The sequence below is a fragment of the Daktulosphaira vitifoliae genome, unplaced genomic scaffold (genome assembly GCF_025091365.1).
Source record: "Daktulosphaira vitifoliae isolate Bord-2020 unplaced genomic scaffold, ASM2509136v1 Scaffold_1, whole genome shotgun sequence".
Lineage (NCBI taxonomy): Eukaryota > Metazoa > Arthropoda > Insecta > Hemiptera > Phylloxeridae > Daktulosphaira > Daktulosphaira vitifoliae.
The window spans coordinates 8,873,351-8,883,037 of record NW_026099572.1 but is presented as its reverse complement, the minus strand read 5'-3'; positions in this window follow the sequence as shown (position 1 = coordinate 8,883,037).

Sequence of the window (9,687 nt, the reverse complement as noted above, 5' to 3'; positions counted from 1 at the left end):
ATATACTCAGAAACATGATTTTTTTTAATTAAAAACCTAATCTATCATCTAAGAAATATTAATCCTTGACACCTGAATTTTTTAATGTCATGAACAATATTGTAAAAAATCTGTAGTGGACCCGCAACAAAGAAGTTTTTCGAAAAAAAAAACTTGCCGCTGACCAAAAAATTTGCTAAGAACATTAGTACCTTAAAAATCTTTTAGGTTCGTATGAATCAAATGGGTATGAGTAATCAATTCTAATAGAAAATGTTTTACTATAATGTACTTGCAATTTATTGATCTGAATGTTAATAAGTGTAAGTATTATTGATCTTTTATCGAATTAGTGTCAAAAATTCAATTTTTAATATAGTTTAATGTATAAGTTTGCACGTACCTCCTTGATCTGCCGCCAAAAATGTTTTTTTAAATATTTGAAAAAAATATTCTGTTATTACTCAAGTAATCCTCTTTAATGTGTTTTTTCCTTGTGACATCTTTAACCTATTTAATCTGTTGTCATTATGCTCACGGTCAGTGGTTTATGTTAAATTACATTTTTTTTTAATAAAGCTTAATATAAAAAGAACATCTTCAATAATTTTATAATTTATGTAACTCAAAATATGTTCTAAATACCAATGTATATTTAAGTACATCCGCAAGAGGTGTTCGAGGAGTTATGGAATATCCGAAACAAGTGTCATATTTACGCAATAAAATTAAATCATCGATTTAACTTCTAAGAGTTGCATGTTAATCTTTCAGTTGTATAATGAACAAAATGAATACAAAGCTTGTTGGATATACCTGAAGCAATACACGAAACCATAGTTCTTACTTTTTTGCTATTTGATGAGTTTAAATGTTTTACTACACTTGAAAAATTTGGCAACAATCAAATTTTGTTAAATTAAACTGTGTGGTATTCCAGTGCCACAATTAATTGAAGTGAAATCAATATAATTACATATAAAGCCTAAGGCTGACAGAAGTTTCTTTATCATATGCTCATTAAAACAAGTAAAACGTATTATTATAATTTGAGCCCAAAATGAATAGTAGAATTGAATTTACACAAAATTATATGCTCGACATAAAGCTTTGAAGTTATAATTAAGTATTGTCTGATGCCACTTAAGAATTCTTACTTTGATGTTTTACAAATTCAATTACTTTTTATTTTACAAACACAAAAATAAAAATTAACGATTTATTAGCAATGGTGCATAATAAAAATATAAGTGTGAAATTAATAAAATTGCAACAAGTATAATTTTTTACACTCTTTAAAAACGTTTTAATTGTAATGCACTTATTAACTTGAGAAATAATTTGCAAACTTATGCGATTTTGTGTAGTAAAAACATTAAAAAAATGGTTTCGTTCATTTAAAACAAATACATAATTTATTAGAATGCTCAAAATAGAAATATTAACAGAGCAATATTTACAAATATATTGAATATAAATAAAATAATCCAAAGATTTATTTTTTGCAAAAAATACCAAAAACATGAAAATTCTATTATTTTAATTATACATCCTGATTGTTTTAACATTTTTTTGATAAATTATTTAACTTTTCTTTAAAAGAAACGTGACATAAATTCCTTGAACAACTATTATTTAATTACATAGATTCACATTTTTTACGAAGGTCGATTGAAAATGAAATAGTTTAAGATGTTTCAACTAAAAAGTAATTTTACAAAATGAACAAATAAATACAAGGCTATATCATCACGTAAAATATTCTCACAGAATATTCGAATTTGGTGCAATAATCTTTCTATAAATTTCATACAATAACATATACATCAATATTGATCCAATTTATAATTTTTTAATACAAGATTTATGTCTTGTCTCTTTTTATACGTAGAATACTAATAGTGTGTTAAAGGGTCTTATTTTGCTAAGATTAGGTTTGTGATCAGTTCAAATCTTTCACGGTTGGTTAATAAGAATTTGACCATTTGGTCACAACAATTTTTATTACTGCTTAATAGTCAAACGATCAGAGTCTTTTTATTTTAGCTTCGATGCGAAACTGAGAAGGTATTAATTTTATCATGATGTGTTTTTTTTTTTTTTTATGTCTGTTGCCACTTTTTCTCAGCTCTCACTGGACCGATTTCTTTCAACAATACGTCAAAAGATCACAAATCATATCTAGTTGAAGACATTACCCTTAAAAATTGAAAAATTTTCCCTCGTTCCCCGCAAATGGGGGAAATATCCCAAAAAATTACAAATTTAAAAATCGGTCAATTTTGGCATTTTTTTCACTTTTTTTTCTTAAAACTTCCATAACTTTTTAAAAAATAAACAAATCAACATAATTGTTTTTATACTAAATCCTTAGATATTTCCCTTTCATTTGATATCATTTTTTTTGAAAATCTAACACTTATTCTGCTCACAGGGAGGATTTAAAATATCAACTTTTTTTACAAAAACTAACTTTTTTAACTTGACTTTTGAAAATGTTCCGGACATACTGCGTCCTTTAAACATATGTCAAATTAAAGCTTATGTCATGTACTATAAAATTAAAAAAAAAAATTTGTACCGATGACCTATTTTCTATACCGTATTAAAAATATGCTATTTTTGTGTTAAAATCCTGGGTTTTGTATTTTATTTTAGACATATAATCATTAAAATTAATTAAGTTCTAAATTTAAATCTAAAGTTCAAATGTAGAATCTTTTTAAACAAAAAAAGTTATTAGGAAATGATTACTATTATTTCTATTTCAATTATCTATTACGTTAAAAATGTAAAAAAATCTAGCTTTTCTGATAAATGTACTGTAAATAGTAATTATAAAATTCCCTGATTGCATAGTAATCTTAAAAATTTCATTTTTTTCTATTTAATAATGTCAATTTCAAACTTGCAAGTTGAGCTAAATGTTATAGTAATAAATTCATTTTTTTTTTTATTAAAATTTTCACTTTAAAGGACAATAAAAAAAAAGGTTCAAAATGATTACTTTTAACATATTAAAAATCAAAATCAATAATAATTTGAAAACAATTAATTTTAAAAATGATATAATTAAAAGAATTACTAATCTGGGTATAATTAAGGAAATAGAAATTGATGTTGCTTTTGTAATTATCCATCAATTTTTTAAAATTAAACACTATCTACAGATTTGCATCGAAGCGTTTCTTATGATAGTGATTTGAATCACTGTCAGATTAAATCTATACTGGACCCAACTATGCAACGTCTCCAGTATGCCGCGACCTCACTGTGCTTGGTTTTTGTAATTTAATTCCATTCTTATATAGAAATAAAGCAAAGCTTAACAAGTCTTTTTTTTGACTTAATTTGTTAAGTTAAATATCAAAAAATAAAATTAAGTTATAAATAGTAACTGGTAAATTTAGTTAGATTACTAGTTAAACAGTACTAGTAGTTACTTTAAATAGTAATAACAATAAATAATATTTTTAAAACTTTTTAGATTTTTTTTTCGAAAAAAAGTATAAACTCAAACAAAAAAACTACAAGGAAATATATTTTTTAGTATTATTATAAACACTTAAATACTTAAATATTACATACATTTTATTATTGCTGTTTGAACAGCAATATTTTTATCAACACATAAACAAGTGCAATACCTTTATTAAAGGTTTTTATACATATTTTTTTAGAACTATACTAAATATTCTACTAACCACTATTACTAAACACTAGCTGTACCTGTTAAAAAATGAAAAAAAAGTTACTTATTAAGTTATCTAGTAAAGTTAAAACGTTAAACTAATCAACTTTTTAACGTATTAATGCCTAACCTTGATAAAAAATAAAACAAATAATTTCATAATATAATAACTAAATGTGCAATAAAACGTGTTGTATTACAAAAATTTTAATTTAAATACAGATTTTATTATTTGTTTATTTTTACCAGATTATAACTGACCAAAATATCTTTAGCCAATTGAAATCGTACAACCCTGTATTTTATAACAAAATCTAATAAATAAAAAAATAAAACGTATGGTTAACTTAGATGAAATTTGATTTTTTTTTTTTTTTTAATATCTTTATTTGTTTTTATAATACAATTATATGAATGAAATTATAATTATAACAAAATTTAACATTTTGTGAATAATTTAATCATTTGTTTAATTAATATAATATAATTAACCAATGTATATTATTTGATGACAAATTTATTTAAATCTTTAAAATTATTATTGAGTTATTTTATGTTGTTCTAAGTCAATAATGGTAATATTATAATATTAAGTAAATGATTACATGACCATATTTAATACTTGTATTTTTCAATAAGGCCATATCTGAATGAGAACTGAAAAAAAAAATTAGAGTTTTTTTTCACTTTTATGGAGATCGATCATAAAGTATCTACAAGTGACACTTGGTGTATTTTATGAAAGTAAATTAGTGAGCTGTCAATTGTTTAGGATTGCGATAGACACGATCGCAAAAAACGGTTAATGATATGTGAATATCACGAAAAATCAAGTAGATTTTTTGATGGTATTACACACGACTTACTGCACCACAGTAACAATAATTAGATGACTACGTGACATGATATGCACTGAATATATAAGTTTTAAACTCATAGTGTTTCCACTATCTCATGTGTTAGTAATACCAGTTTGTTATTAATGTGTATTAATCTCTTCAAGAGATGACTAGGATACTAAAACTATGAAACAATATGTTGCACTTAGAATAATAATAATAAATTCATTTGAAATAATCAGACCTTCACCCATTTAAAATTTGCGTTTCCCATTCATCTATATAATATTATAACATATTGTTTTGTGTAATGATTACTATATTCATTTGATGTTTGCTTTGATCTAAATTAACAACATATTAGTGTCATATTAATGACGTTATAATGATATAATTTTGATTTATCAATTTTGTAATTTTTATGGTTTAATAAATTAATAACTTTCTATTATTTTCAATATTAAGGTAAGGAACAATTTAAAAAAAATACACAATTTGTTCAGCGCCATTAGCAAGTTCAAGTGTTACACTAAAATGTTTTATCCGCATTATAATTATAACAACAAAATAGTAACTATAGTTCTTATTATGATTTAAGTAATGAATTTAGAACACAAAAGCTTCAGTACAAAACAAAAAACATAAATATCATTAAAAATATTCCTTGTACACGTACGCTTATCACAACAGTTTAATTAAATATCATCAATATTAATTTAAATCAATGTTTTCAATAAGGAAATTTTGTAAATGATTAATTTAGTTGCGCCAATAGATATCAGTGAAATAAAACATGTACGTAGACATTAAATAAGACAAATTAGTTCTAATGCATACTTTTTTGTGTTTACTCATTATCAGTATTTAAGTTCCTTGATGATTGTTATAATTGTTCACAGTTCTTGATGAATCGTTTAAATGTACAAGGACGGGTATATTTATTTTACTTTTAATTTCGTTTTAATTAATTACATACACAGATGGGCCTTTCGCTGACTTAACCTACTAAAATGAAATGCGCGTGCATGATATTAAGAGGGATAGTAATTATTTTTAGAAATTCGACGACATTTTAAAGATGTGTTATTAAAATAAAATATTATGTTAATTATTTTGACAAGGACATTTGCGTATTACCCGCATGTCACTTTCTGCATTACCGCATTCACATAAATTACTAAATATTTATTTTTAAATTAATATACAATAATGTTTTGTTAAAAGAATTACGAAGGTGTAATTCTTCAAGTCAACGTGTCGACTGTTATCCAAATCAAGTGACATTAACAATTCTTTGGTATAATTGTGTTAAATTAAAATCGCCAGGTTTTCAAGAGAAATCGAACGATTATTATACCATATAAAATATTGACCCATAAAGTAAATATTGACGTCACTGTACATAAACAATTTTTTTTAATTTTAACATTTAACAATATCAAAAGTCAAAAAATTCGAATTCTATATCAAAACCGTAATACCATATTCCAAAGAATTATAGCATTTTTTTTATTATTCAACGGAATCTAAAAAAAAAAATGTTTAAAAAAGATACTCATATAAGGTATTGAATCTACACAAAAATAATTTTTACAATAAATATAGCACGAAACAATGTGTCAGCTTACAATTTTGAGTTGAGTAAAATTTAAATGTAAAAAAAAATCAATGAATATGACACAATCAAGTACATTGATTACTTAAAACTTAAGTAAGCTTCTTTGTAATTCAAAATTATTTACAAAATAAGGAATAAAACAACAATAAACGGATAAGTTATTAGTTTCATGAACATAGTTTTTTATTAGATCGTGTCTTTTTTATGTTAAACAAATATCTTAAAACGTATTAACCACGTGCTCGTTTAAAGTGCTCTAGAGTTGTACTAACAATATTTGCGCTTTAAATAAAATCGTGTTTTTTGATATGCATAAAAAGGTCATTCGCGTATTTAAGTCAAATGTTGTGCTCGATTTGAAAACAATGATATTATAAATCGTAACACTAAGAAGGATATTGTCGAACGGTATTATTAGACCAACAATAATCCAAAGTGCATCTTTTATTATTTTATTATTTTACCTAATAACAGACAGGATGATAAATGGCCGATTGCGAAACTCAGTGAACTCGCGTAGAATTTATTTACACAATTAGAATCATTAAAACCTACGTAGAGAATTACCGCAGCCGCTTGAGTTTTAAAAACTTACTTATTGCTTACTTTTTTTTACGCGTGAGAAATAAAGATGACTCTATAAGAACAAAACAATGAAATAAAAACAGATACTAAATTAATAATCGATTGCGTGTAATCTTGGACGTCGTCCATTTGTATTTGTTACGAATAACTGAATTCATTCAGTTTAAGGAAAGCCTAAGTAAAATGGTCTTAAAAACATTATACAACGCTCATTGCAATATTTTGGCGAATTACTGAATTAGAATTTTGTAAAACAACAAAAATAATCGTTGATTTTTAAAAAGTACAAAATTAAAAATTATACAATTATTCATAGAATTTTCTTATGTATACGATTATTTAAAAATTAAAAATCTATTTTCATGAATACCCTCGTCACATTTTTTAGGAAACGTGACCTGGGGCCATATTTTGTACACTATACAGACATTTATCGCATATTATAATTATTGTGTGGTAAAAATCGTTAAAATTTAGCTCCCCATAAAAATTTTAATTATTATTAATATAATAAAATGTATTTTTATTATTTAAAATTTTGTATGAATATTTTTTCGGTCATTGCGATTTCTAAAATGTTTTTTTTTAAATCGAGTCATAGAATAACTGTTTAAAAATAGTATTATATGCATTTACAATTATTTTTTATTCGTGTGTTAACAATATTCTAGAACGCATGTGTCCTTTGATACAGTATTACAACAACCGAAAAATTAATTTTTTGTCATAATGTCTAACAAATCAAAAAGGTAAAACTAAAATCTGTTACATCCGACCATGTGACCAAAAATTTACCCTGACAGAATTTATATTTTTACCCGGAACTTGTTAAGCAAAAACAGTACCAGTTGTACTCAAGAAAAAACCCAAAATTTATGAAACGATATAAGCGACGTGTTCAATTCCATTACCAGAGGATTGATGGTACAACTTTATAACTGTTATATATTTTTTTAAGATCATCATTTAATGCATAATATGACTTTTTTTGTAATGAAAACAAAAATTAATTTAAAAAAATATTTTAAAAATTAATTATAATTACACGTACTTAACTTGTAAAAGAATAAAACTCAGAAAATTAATATTATTAGATCATCATAGTTATTACCCTAGACAAATTATTCAAGAGTAGTTACTTGAAATACTTGAAAATTCGATCACATAAATACCGAACAGATTGCCAAGTCTTTATCGCATATTTGTTACCTCTTTTAGGGGTTTGTTTGAACATGTGTACATAGAAAATATATAAAGATTAGACTATTATGTCTTATCATACATTTCCAAAGATTGTCCTAAGTGCATAGACTTAAATAGGGAAAACATCTTTGCCACGAACTGATAATGCTCCGACATTTGACAAAGTAGTAATTGTTACAAAAATCTGGTACTCCGACCATCTAATACCATAAGCTACAATAACCACAACAGATTTTACTCCGACATTAAATTAAAAAAATGAGACGGTAAAAACTTTGACATTATCGATAGTTTGATTATGTATCGAAAGTATATTATATTTTGATTGTATTATTAGTAATAGGGCACATCGATCGTATATGTTGCAACGTCAAGGTCACGTGGCTACAGAAAGACTATATTATTAATATTGTAAAATTTAAATTAAAATGTTCTATTAATTTAGCATTTATTTCCTACTATAGTTATTATACAATAATATACATATTGCTTATTGTTTTCTGATACAATTTCTCACATTTGTCAAATGTTATTAATACTCGAATGATAATAGTCATTAATTAAGTAACATAAAATTAATAGTTTTTAATATAAATGTACATTTTTGAAAAAGTTTTCTCTATTGTTAAAATATATATTTATCTTTGAGAATTTTATTTCTTAATTATCCAATAATTACAAAATATTTTCATCAAATCAAAAAATTGTTAGTTAACTGTTTCTTCGATTTTAAGTTAAAAAAATTGAAAAAATATCGAAAATTAACGATTTTTTAATTTGTAATTTTTTGATGATTTCCCCCGTTTACGGGGAACAAGGGATTTTTTTTTTAATTTTGAGGGTAATGTCTTCAACTAGATACGATTTGTGATCTTTTGACATATTTTTCATCAAAATCGGTTCAGTGACAGCTGAGATTGAGCGTATACAGACACACAAAAAAAAAAAACATCATAGTAAAATTAATACCTTCTCAGCTTCGCATCGAAGCTAAAAAACATAGTATATCTAACTTCAATGCAATAATTGTTGAATACACTTTTTTTAGTCTTATTAATTTCTGGAAGTTTCTTCCAATAGGTTTGAGTTGACTCAGTGGATTATGATTAATTTTTCTTTCAGCAATTTTAATTGAAAATTAATTACTAAAATAATCTTTAAACTTTATATAAAAAGTAAAAATAATATTAAACTGTGAAAGTTTTGCTAAGAATGAGTAAGTTTTGGTTATATATAAGTAGAATTAATTTTTTCTTATTTAAAAATTCTGTGTGTTCTAAAAGTAAAAATATATTAACTCATCGTTAAACAATTTTAATTTTGTGACATGAGTTTTATAATCAATGTTAAATTATTAGTAAAACCATTATAATCTCCAGTGGTGCTCAGGAGTAAAAAATTATTTATTTAAAGTTCTTTTTCTTTAAAATCTAATATATATTTATTGAAATCAGTTTGATATCTCCTTGAAAAAAATATCTGAATAGCCTTTCCGTTTTTAGCTTCGATACGAATAATTTTTTTTACTTAAAACTGCCATAACTTTTTTAAAAATAAACAATCAATATAATTTTTCTTTATATAGATGCATAATATCATTAATTTTCATTTGGTATATATTTTTTTCATATCTAACCCTTTACTAGTCCACAGGGGGGATTCAAAATGACAACTTTTTCACAAAAAATTAACTTTTAGCTTCGATGCGAAGCTGAGAAGGTATTAATTTTACTATGATGTGTTTTTTTTTTTTTTTTTTTTTTTTTTTTTTT